This window comes from Rhopalosiphum maidis, chromosome 3 (genome assembly GCF_003676215.2).
Source record: "Rhopalosiphum maidis isolate BTI-1 chromosome 3, ASM367621v3, whole genome shotgun sequence".
Classification (NCBI taxonomy): domain Eukaryota; kingdom Metazoa; phylum Arthropoda; class Insecta; order Hemiptera; family Aphididae; genus Rhopalosiphum; species Rhopalosiphum maidis.
In genome coordinates, this window is record NC_040879.1 from 62,085,204 (window position 1) to 62,101,711 (window position 16,508).

Consider the following 16,508-nt stretch of genomic DNA (forward strand, 5'->3'; position numbering starts at 1 on the left):
AGTGGTCAAGGTTTCAAGATACTAACATGAGAATTGAGTATTTTATAAGCAATTAAAAAAATGAATTTGTAATATACTTCAAATCTACCATATAAAAACATGTTTTATAGTGTTTATGAAGTATCAGCATCAACAAAAATACATGGAAGTTAATAATGGTAAATAAGAATCAATTACTTAATTCATTGGTCTTGGTTTCATGATACTAATTTTTTGTTTCACTAGTATTAATTTGCTATCAATTAAATTCAATAACCATTAAACACACATTTTATAAATCCAATATTATTATCAATATCTTCTAGTTTATTTTCAAAATAAGATGTTGATACTTTCCCAAAGTGGTATGAATGCAAATTCCTGTCTCAGCAAGCCTTGGATGAACTGCTGCACTGCAATCTGAAAAAAATGTAGTCAGTTAAATATGTAAAATTAGTGGAGAATTAATTGAGAATTGAGTGTTTCATAAGCCATAAAAAATTTGAATTTGTAATATACTCCAAAATTATCATATAAAAATAAGTTTTATAGAGTTTATGAAACATTGTCTTAAATGAAATGTATGAAAGTAATTAATGCTAAATAAGAAACATATTCTCTTTCAAGTGGTCAAACTTTCAAGACACAAAATTGAGAATTGAGTATTTCATTAGCCATAAAAAATTTGAATTTGTAATTTACATTAAAATTATCATATAAAAAAATATTTTATAGAGTTTATGAAACATTGGCTTAAATGTAATGTATGAAAGTAATTAATGCTCAATTAGATCCAATTTCTCTTTCTAGTGGTCATGGTTTCAAGATACTAACATGAGAATTGAGTATGTTATAAGCAATTAAAAAAATGAATTTGTAAAATGCGTCAAATTTACCATGTAAAAACATGTTTTATAATGTTTATGAAGTATTGGCTTAAATGAAATGTATGAAAGTAATTAATGCTAAATAAGAAACATATTCTCTTTCTAGTGGTCAAGGTTTCAAGGTACTAACATGAGAATTGAGTATTTTATAAGCAATTTAAAAAAATGAATTTGTAAAATACGCCAAATTTACCATATAAAAACATGTTTTATTGTGATTATGAAGAATCAGCATCAACAAAGATACACGGAGGTTAATAATGCTAAATAAGAATCATTTACTTAATTAATTGGTCTTGGTTTCATGTCAATTAATTGAGAATTGAGTGTTTCATAAGCCATAAAAAATTTGAATTTGTAATATACTCCAAAATTATCATATAAAAACAAGTTTTATAGAGTTTATGAAGTATTGGCTTAAATGAAATGTATGAGAGTAATTAATGCTAAATAAGAAACATATTCTTTTTCCAGTGGTCAAGGTTTCAAGGTACTAACATGAGAATTGAGTATTTTATAAGCAATTAAAAAAATGAATTTGTAAAATACGCCATATTTACCATATAAAAACATGTTTTATAGTGTTTATGAAGTATCAGCATCAACAAAAATACATGGAAGTTAATAATGCTAAATAAGAATCATTTACTTAATTCATTGGTCTTGGTTTCAGGATACTAATTTTTTGTTTCACTAGTATTAATTTGCTATCAATTAAATTCAATAACCATTACACACACATTTTATAAATCCAATATTATTATCAATATCTTCTAGTTTATTTTCAAAATAAGATGTTGATACTTTCCCAAAGTGGTATGAATACAAATTCCTGTCTCAGCAAGCCTTGGGTGAACTGCTGCACTGCAATCTGAAAAAAATGTAGTCAGTTAAATATGTAAAATTAGTGGAGAATTAATTGAGAATTGAGTGTTTCATAAGCAGTTAAAAATATGAATTTGTAATATACTCCAAAATTATCATATAAAAATAAGTTTTATAGAGTTTATGAAACATTGTCTTAAATGAAATGTATGAATGTAATTAATGCTAAATAAGAAACATATTCTCTTTCAAGTGGTCAAACTTTCAAGACACAAAATTGAGAATTGAGTATTTCATTAGCCATAAAAAATTTGAATTTGTAATTTACATTAAAATTATCATATAAAAAAATATTTTATAGAGTTTATGAAACATTGGCTTAAATGTAATGTATGAAAGTAATTAATGCTCAATTAGATCCAATTTCTCTTTCTAGTGGTCATGGTTTCAAGATACTAACATGAGAATTGAGTATGTTATAAGCAATTAAAAAAATGAATTTGTAAAATGCGTCAAATTTACCATGTAAAAACATGTTTTATAATGTTTATGAAGTATTGGCTTAAATGAAATGTATGAAAGTAATTAATGCTAAATAAGAAACATATTCTCTTTCTAGTGGTCAAGGTTTCAAGGTACTAACATGAGAATTGAGTATTTTATAAGCAATTTAAAAAAATGAATTTGTAAAATACGCCAAATTTACCATATAAAAACATGTTTTATAGTGTTTATGAAGTATCAGCATCAACAAAGATACACGGAGGTTAATAATGCTAAATAAGAATCATTTACTTAATTAATTGGTCTTGGTTTCATGTCAATTAATTGAGAATTGAGTGTTTCATAAGCCATAAAAAATTTGAATTTGTAATATACTCCAAAATTATCATATAAAAACAAGTTTTATAGAGTTTATGAAACGTTGACTTAAATGAAATGTATGAAAGTAATTAATGCTAAATAAGAAACATATTCTCTTTCAAGTGGTCAAACTCTCAAGACACAAAATTGAGAATTGAGTATTTCATAAGCCATAAAAAATTTGAATTTGTAATTTACATTAAAATTATCATATATAAAAATATTTTATAGAGTTTATGAAACATTAGCTTAAATGTAATGTATGAAAGTAATTAATGCTAAATTAGATCCAATTTCTCTTTCTAGTGGTCATGGTTTCAAGATACTAACATGAGAATTGAGTATTTTATAAGCAATTAAATAAATAAATTTGTAAAATACGCCAAATTTACCATATAAAAACATGTTTTATTGTGATTATGAAGAATCAGCATCAACAAAGATACACGGAGGTTAATAATGCTAAATAAGAATCATTTACTTAATTAATTGGTCTTGGTTTCATGTCAATTAATTGAGAATTGAGTGTTTCATAAGCCATAAAAAATTTGAATTTGTAATATACTCCAAAATTATCATATAAAAACAAGTTTTATAGAGTTTATGAAGTATTGGCTTAAATGAAATGTATGAAAGTAATTAATGCTAAATAAGAAACATATTCTCTTTCAAGTGGTCAAACTTTCAAGACACAAAATTGAGAATTGAGTATTTCATTAGCCATAAAAAATTTGAATTTGTAATTTACATTAAAATTATCATATAAAAAAATATTTTATAGAGTTTATGAAACATTGGCTTAAATGTAATGTATGAAAGTAATTAATGCTCAATTAGATCCAATTTCTCTTTCTAGTGGTCATGGTTTCAAGATACTAACATGAGAATTGAGTATGTTATAAGCAATTAAAAAAATGAATTTGTAAAATGCGTCAAATTTACCATGTAAAAACATGTTTTATAATGTTTATGAAGTATTGGCTTAAATGAAATGTATGAAAGTAATTAATGCTAAATAAGAAACATATTCTCTTTCTAGTGGTCAAGGTTTCAAGGTACTAACATGAGAATTGAGTATTTTATAAGCAATTTAAAAAAATGAATTTGTAAAATACACCAAATTTACCATATAAAAACATGTTTTATTGTGATTATGAAGAATCAGCATCAACAAAGATACACGGAGGTTAATAATGCTAAATAAGAATCATTTACTTAATTAATTGGTCTTGGTTTCATGTCAATTAATTGAGAATTGAGTGTTTCATAAGCCATAAAAAATTTGAATTTGTAATATACTCCAAAATTATCATATAAAAACAAGTTTTATAGAGTTTATGAAGTATTGGCTTAAATGAAATGTATGAGAGTAATTAATGCTAAATAAGAAACATATTCTTTTTCCAGTGGTCAAGGTTTCAAGATACTAACATGAGAATTGAGTATTTTATAAGCCATAAAAAATTTGAATTTGTAATTTACATTAAAATTATCATATATAAAAATATTTTATAGAGTTTATGAAACATTAGCTTAAATGTAATGTATGAAAGTAATTAATGCTAAATTAGATCCAATTTCTCTTTCTAGTGGTCATGGTTTCAAGATACTAACATGAGAATTGAGTATTTTATAAGGAATTAAATAAATAAATTTGTAAAATACGCCAAATTTACCATATAAAAACATGTTTTATTGTGATTATGAAGAATCAGCATCAACAAAGATACACGGAGGTTAATAATGCTAAATAAGAATCATTTACTTAATTAATTGGTCTTGGTTTCATGTCCATTAATAGAGAATTGAGTGTTTCATAAGCCATAAAAAATTTGAATTTGTAATATACTCCAAAATTATCATATAAAAACAAGTTTTATAGAGTTTATGAAGTATTGGCTTAAATGAAATGTATGAGAGTAATTAATGCTAAATAAGAAACATATTCTTTTTCCAGTGGTCAAGGTTTCAAGATACTAACATGAGAATTGAGTATTTTATAAGCAATTAAAAAAATGAATTTGTAATATACTTCAAATCTACCATATAAAAACATGTTTTATAGTGTTTATGAAGTATCAGCATCAACAAAAATACATGGAAGTTAATAATGGTAAATAAGAATCAATTACTTAATTCATTGGTCTTGGTTTCATGATACTAATTTTTTGTTTCACTAGTATTAATTTGCTATCAATTAAATTCAATAACCATTAAACACACATTTTATAAATCCAATATTATTATCAATATCTTCTAGTTTATTTTCAAAATAAGATGTTGATACTTTCCCAAAGTGGTATGAATGCAAATTCCTGTCTCAGCAAGCCTTGGATGAACTGCTGCACTGCAATCTGAAAAAAATGTAGTCAGTTAAATATGTAAAATTAGTGGAGAATTAATTGAGAATTGAGTGTTTCATAAGCCATAAAAAATTTGAATTTGTAATATACTCCAAAATTATCATATAAAAATAAGTTTTATAGAGTTTATGAAACATTGTCTTAAATGAAATGTATGAAAGTAATTAATGCTAAATAAGAAACATATTCTCTTTCAAGTGGTCAAACTTTCAAGACACAAAATTGAGAATTGAGTATTTCATTAGCCATAAAAAATTTGAATTTGTAATTTACATTAAAATTATCATATAAAAAAATATTTTATAGAGTTTATGAAACATTGGCTTAAATGTAATGTATGAAAGTAATTAATGCTCAATTAGATCCAATTTCTCTTTCTAGTGGTCATGGTTTCAAGATACTAACATGAGAATTGAGTATGTTATAAGCAATTAAAAAAATGAATTTGTAAAATGCGTCAAATTTACCATGTAAAAACATGTTTTATAATGTTTATGAAGTATTGGCTTAAATGAAATGTATGAAAGTAATTAATGCTAAATAAGAAACATATTCTCTTTCTAGTGGTCAAGGTTTCAAGGTACTAACATGAGAATTGAGTATTTTATAAGCAATTTAAAAAAATGAATTTGTAAAATACACCAAATTTACCATATAAAAACATGTTTTATTGTGATTATGAAGAATCAGCATCAACAAAGATACACGGAGGTTAATAATGCTAAATAAGAATCATTTACTTAATTAATTGGTCTTGGTTTCATGTCAATTAATTGAGAATTGAGTGTTTCATAAGCCATAAAAAATTTGAATTTGTAATATACTCCAAAATTATCATATAAAAACAAGTTTTATAGAGTTTATGAAGTATTGGCTTAAATGAAATGTATGAGAGTAATTAATGCTAAATAAGAAACATATTCTTTTTCCAGTGGTCAAGGTTTCAAGATACTAACATGAGAATTGAGTATTTTATAAGCAATTAAAAAAATGAATTTGTAATATACTTCAAATCTACCATATAAAAACATGTTTTATAGTGTTTATGAAGTATCAGCATCAACAAAAATACATGGAAGTTAATAATGGTAAATAAGAATCAATTACTTAATTCATTGGTCTTGGTTTCATGATACTAATTTTTTGTTTCACTAGTATTAATTTGCTATCAATTAAATTCAATAACCATTAAACACACATTTTATAAATCCAATATTATTATCAATATCTTCTAGTTTATTTTCAAAATAAGATGTTGATACTTTCCCAAAGTGGTATGAATGCAAATTCCTGTCTCAGCAAGCCTTGGATGAACTGCTGCACTGCAATCTGAAAAAAATGTAGTCAGTTAAATATGTAAAATTAGTGGAGAATTAATTGAGAATTGAGTGTTTCATAAGCCATAAAAAATTTGAATTTGTAATATACTCCAAAATTATCATATAAAAATAAGTTTTATAGAGTTTATGAAACATTGTCTTAAATGAAATGTATGAAAGTAATTAATGCTAAATAAGAAACATATTCTCTTTCAAGTGGTCAAACTTTCAAGACACAAAATTGAGAATTGAGTATTTCATTAGCCATAAAAAATTTGAATTTGTAATTTACATTAAAATTATCATATAAAAAAATATTTTATAGAGTTTATGAAACATTGGCTTAAATGTAATGTATGAAAGTAATTAATGCTCAATTAGATCCAATTTCTCTTTCTAGTGGTCATGGTTTCAAGATACTAACATGAGAATTGAGTATGTTATAAGCAATTAAAAAAATGAATTTGTAAAATGCGTCAAATTTACCATGTAAAAACATGTTTTATAATGTTTATGAAGTATTGGCTTAAATGAAATGTATGAAAGTAATTAATGCTAAATAAGAAACATATTCTCTTTCTAGTGGTCAAGGTTTCAAGGTACTAACATGAGAATTGAGTATTTTATAAGCAATTTAAAAAAATGAATTTGTAAAATACGCCAAATTTACCATATAAAAACATGTTTTATTGTGATTATGAAGAATCAGCATCAACAAAGATACACGGAGGTTAATAATGCTAAATAAGAATCATTTACTTAATTAATTGGTCTTGGTTTCATGTCAATTAATTGAGAATTGAGTGTTTCATAAGCCATAAAAAATTTGAATTTGTAATATACTCCAAAATTATCATATAAAAACAAGTTTTATAGAGTTTATGAAGTATTGGCTTAAATGAAATGTATGAGAGTAATTAATGCTAAATAAGAAACATATTCTTTTTCCAGTGGTCAAGGTTTCAAGGTACTAACATGAGAATTGAGTATTTTATAAGCAATTTAAAAAAATGAATTTGTAAAATACGCCATATTTACCATATAAAAACATGTTTTATAGTGTTTATGAAGTATCAGCATCAACAAAAATACATGGAAGTTAATAATGCTAAATAAGAATCATTTACTTAATTCATTGGTCTTGGTTTCAGGATACTAATTTTTTGTTTCACTAGTATTAATTTGCTATCAATTAAATTCAATAACCATTACACACACATTTTATAAATCCAATATTATTATCAATATCTTCTAGTTTATTTTCAAAATAAGATGTTGATACTTTCCCAAAGTGGTATGAATACAAATTCCTGTCTCAGCAAGCCTTGGGTGAACTGCTGCACTGCAATCTGAAAAAAATGTAGTCAGTTAAATATGTAAAATTAGTGGAGAATTAATTGAGAATTGAGTGTTTCATAAGCAGTTAAAAATATGAATTTGTAATATACTCCAAAATTATCATATAAAAATAAGTTTTATAGAGTTTATGAAACATTGTCTTAAATGAAATGTATGAATGTAATTAATGCTAAATAAGAAACATATTCTCTTTCAAGTGGTCAAACTTTCAAGACACAAAATTGAGAATTGAGTATTTCATTAGCCATAAAAAATTTGAATTTGTAATTTACATTAAAATTATCATATAAAAAAATATTTTATAGAGTTTATGAAACATTGGCTTAAATGTAATGTATGAAAGTAATTAATGCTCAATTAGATCCAATTTCTCTTTCTAGTGGTCATGGTTTCAAGATACTAACATGAGAATTGAGTATGTTATAAGCAATTAAAAAAATGAATTTGTAAAATGCGTCAAATTTACCATGTAAAAACATGTTTTATAATGTTTATGAAGTATTGGCTTAAATGAAATGTATGAAAGTAATTAATGCTAAATAAGAAACATATTCTCTTTCTAGTGGTCAAGGTTTCAAGGTACTAACATGAGAATTGAGTATTTTATAAGCAATTTAAAAAAATGAATTTGTAAAATACGCCAAATTTACCATATAAAAACATGTTTTATAGTGTTTATGAAGTATCAGCATCAACAAAGATACACGGAGGTTAATAATGCTAAATAAGAATCATTTACTTAATTAATTGGTCTTGGTTTCATGTCAATTAATTGAGAATTGAGTGTTTCATAAGCCATAAAAAATTTGAATTTGTAATATACTCCAAAATTATCATATAAAAACAAGTTTTATAGAGTTTATGAAACGTTGACTTAAATGAAATGTATGAAAGTAATTAATGCTAAATAAGAAACATATTCTCTTTCAAGTGGTCAAACTCTCAAGACACAAAATTGAGAATTGAGTATTTCATAAGCCATAAAAAATTTGAATTTGTAATTTACATTAAAATTATCATATATAAAAATATTTTATAGAGTTTATGAAACATTAGCTTAAATGTAATGTATGAAAGTAATTAATGCTAAATTAGATCCAATTTCTCTTTCTAGTGGTCATGGTTTCAAGATACTAACATGAGAATTGAGTATTTTATAAGCAATTAAATAAATAAATTTGTAAAATACGCCAAATTTACCATATAAAAACATGTTTTATTGTGATTATGAAGAATCAGCATCAACAAAGATACACGGAGGTTAATAATGCTAAATAAGAATCATTTACTTAATTAATTGGTCTTGGTTTCATGTCAATTAATTGAGAATTGAGTGTTTCATAAGCCATAAAAAATTTGAATTTGTAATATACTCCAAAATTATCATATAAAAACAAGTTTTATAGAGTTTATGAAGTATTGGCTTAAATGAAATGTATGAGAGTAATTAATGCTAAATAAGAAACATATTCTCTTTCTAGTGGTCAAGGTTTCAAGGTACTAACATGAGAATTGAGTATTTTATAAGCAATTTAAAAAAATGAATTTGTAAAATACGCCATATTTACCATATAAAAACATGTTTTATAGTGTTTATGAAGTATCAGCATCAACAAAAATACATGGAAGTTAATAATGCTAAATAAGAATCATTTACTTAATTCATTGGTCTTGGTTTCAGGATACTAATTTTTTGTTTCACTAGTATTAATTTGCTATCAATTAAATTCAATAACCATTACACACACATTTTATAAATCCAATATTATTATCAATATCTTCTAGTTTATTTTCAAAATAAGATGTTGATACTTTCCCAAAGTGGTATGAATACAAATTCCTGTCTCAGCAAGCCTTGGGTGAACTGCTGCACTGCAATCTGAAAAAAATGTAGTCAGTTAAATATGTAAAATTAGTGGAGAATTAATTGAGAATTGAGTGTTTCATAAGCCATAAAAAATTTGAATTTATAACACGAGTCAAAATTATCATATAAAAGCATGTTTATAGTGTTTATGAAGTATCAGCATCAATGAAATACATGGAAGTTAATAAAGTTAAATAAGAATCATTTACTTGCATTTACAGCCGTCGACCATGGTATGGGGAACCTCCCGCCCTCTGTTGGTGTTAATATCGACTTAATGATTAATTCTTCTATAAACAGTTGAAAATGTGAATTTGTAATTTTTGTCAAAATTATCATTTATATATAGTCTAAATAAAACATTTTTATATCAGCTTAAATGAAGTATATAAAAGTTAATAATGGTAAATAAGAATCATTTACTTATTCTAATGGTGTGGGTATCAACACTTTTACTTGAGAATTGAGTGTTTATAAGCAATTAAAAATATGAATTTATAGTATTCATCAAATTTGTCATATAAATGTAGTAAAAATAAAAGATTATTATAGCTGAGGCAAATTTAAAGAATGAAAATAACAAGCTTTAGTTGTTTACTAATTTTTTATTTAGATTTGTAAAAAATCTCAATTGTTTTATTACTATTAATTTACTATTAAATATATTCTATAACTATTACACGCACAATGCATAAGTCCATTAATATTATCTGTATATTCTAGTTCATTTTCATCATAGGAAGTTGATACATTCCCAAAGTGGTATGAATGCAAATTCATTTCTCAGCATGCCTTCAGTGATCTGTTGTACTGCCATCTAAAAATGATTAATTCAGTTATATATATGTATATATTAAGGACGGAGTATATCATGAGAATTCAGTGTTTTATAAGCAGTTAAAATTATGAATTTGTAGTATTTGTGACATGTATAATATTAAAGCATGTTTTATAGTGTACACGAAGTATCAGCTTAAACAAAATCAATGAAAGTTCTTAATCTAATGGTAAGAGTTTAATGACTCTAACTTTTTGTTACATTACTTTTAATTTACTGTCAATTACATTCAGTTACCATTAAACGAATATTGCATAAAAAAATCATTATTATTAGTATCTTCTACTCTTTTTTCAACATAGAATGTTGACAATTTCCCAAGTTGTTGAAATGTGAATTCATGTCCCAGCATGGTTTGAGTGATCTGCTGTACTTCCATCTGAAATCAAGTGTAGACATTTACAACATGTATAATGGTTGTTAGATAAAATTTCACTATTACACACCATAAGGAGGGACGAAAATCACTTTATGACAACAAGTACGTGGAAAACACTGAATTAATCCGAAACGGAAGTAATCAAAAAAAAAATCTATCAGACAAACTGCATTCTTCATACGAAATATATGAAACCAAGTTACATTTGAAAATTAAATACAAATACGAACGAAAAATTGCAAATAGATATGAAATATAATCATTTAACAGATGATAAGAAATAATAATTATGATAAGCCATAATAGATAGTATAAAGCTACCAGAATATTTTTTAGAATTTTTTTGTAAAATAAGTGTAACAAAACAATATATTTTTTCAACAACTTTAAATTGCTCCTTTAAATATTAAAAAAATAGGAATTTGTTTTATTCTTCAAAGAGAACCTTTAAAATCGTGTTTTATAGTTTTTACGAACTAAAAATGATAATTCGAATCATTTTCTTAATCTACTATTCTAGTTTCAAGACACATACATGTGTTAATATCTGGTGTAATATATGAACAATTCATTTCTAATATCAGAAATTTTTATTAAATGATCAACAAATTGCTTGACACACGTAAAAGCTTAGTAAATTTAACATCATATTCCAGTACGCAACTAGTGTAGTAAACGTCACACAACTAACAAGTTTTTCCCTGAGGTGGAACAGCTGTCATCCTCAGTATGGCGACGCTTACATCCTCGGTCGGTGTTTACATATGAGAATTGAGAGTTTTTTATGCAGTAAAAAATATGAACTTCTAATAAAATTCAAAATTTTCATATAAAGTATGTTTTATAATGTGTATGGAATTTCACCTCCAATGAAATAAAAAAAGTTAATAATGGTGAATAAGAGTCATTCACTTATTCTAATGATCTAGTTATCTAGATATTAATTTAATATTGGAGTGTTTCAAAATCAGTTAAAGATATGAATTTTTAAGATTCGTGAAATTTTTTATATTATAGCATGTTTAATAGTGTTTATGAAGTATTAGTTTAAATGAAATAGATGAAAGTTAATAATGACAAATAAGAATCATTTATTTATTCTTATGGTCTGGGTTTCAAGGCTCTAACTTTTTGTTAAATTACTATTCATGTACTATCAATTACATTTAATAACCATTATACGTACATTGCATTTATCGTTATTGTTATCAGTATCTTCTAGTCTATTTTCAACATTGGATGTTGATACTTTCTCAAGTGGTAGAAACGTTAATTCATGTCTCAGCATGCCTTGAGTGATCTGCTGTACTTCCATCTGAAAAATGTGTAGACAGTTAAATATGTATAATGAACCATTATTATATAAGTTTGTGTGTGTTGTGACTATACAGTATACGTTAGAGTCTTATAGATATAACAGAGTGCACTGCACTTAACACACTCATCATGTAGTTTAAATCACCACTTTGGCATCTCACAATATGTAAAAATTAAATTATTCATGTATCATATATTTATAAATATGCTCATTTGTATGTCCTTTTTGTAAATTCTACCAATGGTTCTAATTACCTATTTGATAAGATCTCTGAAAACTGATTTGAAATCTCCAATATGTCTGCTTTAGATGGATCAATCCACATTTTAAGATATTTGATTAAAACTTCCAATTATATTAACCAACATTTATAATGTATGAGATTTTAAATATTCAAACAAAATGTATAAGGATTGAGATAAGAAGATTGATATTTCGGCCTGAATCGTTATTGATTAGACATAATAAACTCTTTAATATAGTATTCATATGATTGACGTTCAAAATACAATTGCACGAATAGGTGTCTAGGTCCATCGTTATAATTAACAAAGGATTGGTACATTTTGGTTGAAATAACTGACTATTTGTAATCTGTATAAGTTAAGATCAAAGTTAAAAGTTACCTACTTTAGTTAAGATCTAAGTTAAAACTTACCTACTTAAGTTACCAAAAAAAAAGTAACTTAGATAGAAATTAGTGTACTTGAATAATATGTAAATATTAGTGTATTCCTCCATATACTTTTATACTTTAATAAATTAAACAATGACCAACAAGGCAACAAAAAATAATTAAAATAGTTATAACTAAACTATATTAATGCATTTTTTTTACGCAAAAGTCTGCTATAACTTTTTTGATGTTCAAACTTTTTAAATAATAAAAATTAAATTAATTATTAAAATATAATTAATTACTCATACAATTAAAAATATTAACCAATTAAAAGTAAAAATAAAATATTTTATTAAATTTATTGTATTAATTGACATTATGAATGTTGAAGATATTATATTATATTACAAGTTAATAGTTTAATCATTATAATATTTTCTGCGTTTATAGCTTAATTATCAGCAGAACACCTATGCCATGTTAATTTACCCAGCGTTGTTAATAATTTAGTGTTAAAATATAATAGATATTCTTATCGTTTACACACCAATAATTTTTTTTTTGTTTATTAGAAAAATATATTAGCTATTAATATAAATCTTATGTATAAAATTCTCGTATCACAATGTTAGTTACCATACTCCTCCCAAACGGTTTGACCGATTTTTATGAAATTTTATATGCATATTCAGTAGGTTTGAGAATCGGTTACTATCTAAGTTTGTATGCTGTGCGATAAGTGGTTCTGGAGTTATAGCCTCTTAAGTGTTATCAATTGAGGTGCGTGGCGGCGGTATATTCAACAGGCGCGGTACGGGTTCATGATATTTATTTATTTTTGTTGGAATTATTGACTTTCATTTAAAATTAAATAATATTGTTATTATTGTCAGATTTTGTTATCGTGTATGCATGCACGACAGTAATTCCATCAACAATCGTATTTGACGTGATGCACACGTAGGCGTGCTCACGGGTGTTGCAGGGTACGCTATTGCAACACCTGCGAGATGCAAATAGCAAATATAGTTACAGTTTTCACTTACAATTTTTGTTTTTTCTAACTAACTAGTAACTATCATTAGACGTTAGTATTGACAGTATTGTTAGTAGTTAAAATTTACAAAATACAATAATATTACAAATCAAATTTATTAATAAATTATTATAAAATATTTTGCAATAATTTTGTGTTTATTTATTTAAAAAAAAAATATTAACTCATGAGTAAGTAAGTTTATTTGGTATGTAATATCTATGCCTATTCAATAGTGTTTTATAATATACTCATAATATCCAGTATAATATTTTATCAATTACATTTTCATAAACTACATTTTTTATTTATCTTTACTAAATTACATAGAAATTAATTATTTAATGATTGAATATTGAATATAGTTATTTAACTCCAATCGACTATTGTTTATTGTTCGTGTTCACGTTTCCACGTTGACGACGTTAAATGAAATAGACGCACGTCTATGGCATTAAAAGTTACGTTTTACGACAAATGTTTTTTTGTTTTCACTTATAAGAGCCTATCTAACCTCTACAAATTTTTTTTCACATCTCTAACAATATATTTAAGAAAAATTAAATTTTTTGCTTTCGTAAAACAGTCTAATATTTAAATGTATATGTAAATGTATGTGTATACAATCAAAGATTAAATACGTTATCACTATAGTAATTCAATTAGTCCTATTTATGTGTGTTTTGCACATATTTCAATGCTAACGAAACGCTAAAATGGCTAATTTGAGCCGTAATACAAGAAGATCCAGAAGCATACAAAATAAAAGATCTTTCACTCATTTACCACATCCTTAAACACTTACAATAAGTTAGTTATTTTTTTTCTACACTATAAATTCCCTAGAAATAATTTATACCGTAAAACAACATTTGCCGGGTCAGCTAGTAATTATATAGATATGTGTATGGGATACTGGGCAAATAAATTAGTTATATTTTTCTTTTCTTAATAATGGTTACTCTAATAACTGTTTTACTGTTCTGATTTAACCACATTATTTCTGAACTTTACATACCTATTTGTTATAGTAAAATCTTTTATTATATTTTGTCAAAATAGGGGTCACATAATAACGAGAAACACTATGTATCAGCTGACCACCCCCCTGATAAGAGTTTGCCACTGTTCTGTTCGAAAAACTATCACAATTAACAAGCCATTAAATTAAATGTAATTTTGTGGACTCTCACAATATATATAATAGAAACACATAGATTCCATATAGATTATACTTTATAAAAATCAGTGATCACAATAGTTTATAATTAATAATTAACATTCTTACAATTAATAATTACAATTTAAAAACAAATCCGATCATAAGTTATCATTAAAATGTAATAGGTACACTATAATAGTATTATCACACAGTTAAAAAATATAAAATAAAAAATAATACAACAACCAAGTAAATAAAACAAGTTGGCAATGATTATGATATTACATGAACAAACAAGGAGATCATGAAATTCTTAAATACCTACTTACATTATAATTCTTAACATAAAAATAGCTATTGCGATTGATATTGTTAGTTTTGTATAAAAAAGTAATAACAACAGTTCATTAAATATTAATTAATAATAATGAGTTCACAATAATTGTACTATAAATTCATTTAAGGTAATGACTTTATACATCGTACATTATATATTATCGACCAATCAAAGTATTAATTATATTTTAATGAATAACAAGAATACAAAACGAATGACATAATGTTGATTAACGTTAAGCATTGAAAACAGTAATACCATTTTTTTGTCTTAAGTTGTTAAATTAAATGTTACACAAAACATTATTTTTTTATCACATAAAACAGATTTATAGAACTAATTAATTCATAAATCAACTATTAGTATATATAATTAGATAATATAATCAATGAAAAACAATTAATTTTTTCATAAAATAGTAACACAAATGTTTATCATAAAATAAATATAATAATAATAAATTTGTTTAGATAAATAAAGTCCATAGTCAAAGTAATCAATAATAATAAAAATAAAAATCAACTGTTAATTTTTTAAATAGTGTTATTGTAATTTATCATAGGTTATAAGTTGAGAATTATTTTTGAACAATATTGCTAAATTTCTTGATGGAACATCATATTGATCATCAGCATAAAATATAGAAGTACAATTGTAAACCTATACATAGAATTTAATAATGTTATTTGAATTAATCTTCAACTAGTTGATAATTTTAAAATAGATTATAAAACATCAATTCCATATGTACTCTAAAAATTTGTTCAAGTTATATTGGCTTAAATCAATAACAATTGATATGCATACCATTGATTTTTAGATATTATTTCTATATAAAAAAAATTACAGACAAATTACTGAAATATTGTACTAAGTAGATTAATTAATAATTAATATTTATATAATTTTTATATTGCAACGGAATATACAATATTAGGAAATTACATTACATAAACTACAATTTTATATAATTAAAAAAATGCTGTTTAAGATTTGAAATGAAAAATCCTAAAATAATACAGTTGTTACATCTTTTTAATTTAATTGATAGGGTTTTTTAATTGTTTGTATAAAATAATATATTTATAAGCTGCTATAATTTACATTTGAAAAAAAATATAGAAAATTTTCTTTTTTGAATTTTGAACAATACAATACAATGATCAAATTATCACAATTTCTAATATTTTAGATCATAATGATTATTTTTTATGTTAATGAAGTAAGTTTATGTTAAAATATTTTTTTTCAATCAATAATATGTGGTATTTGTGTTCTATTTGACTTTTGACTAGCTACATATTTAAAAAAATTTAAATGATTATTAGACTTAAAACATTTATGTTATCTGTCTTA

At 24.5% G+C, this 16,508-nt stretch overlaps 1 long non-coding RNA gene across 1 annotated transcript; it reads right to left on the reverse strand.

Moving 5' to 3' along the window:
- Positions 1-9,695: 9,695 nt before the first annotated feature.
- LOC113558861 lies at positions 9,696-10,897 on the reverse strand. Its single transcript, XR_003405717.1, has 4 exons — positions 10,748-10,897; positions 10,539-10,680; positions 10,150-10,280; positions 9,696-9,753 (listed from the first exon to the last, which is right to left on the reverse strand). It is a non-coding gene; the product is annotated as an uncharacterized LOC113558861 (long non-coding RNA).
- Positions 10,898-16,508: the final 5,611 nt, after the last annotated feature.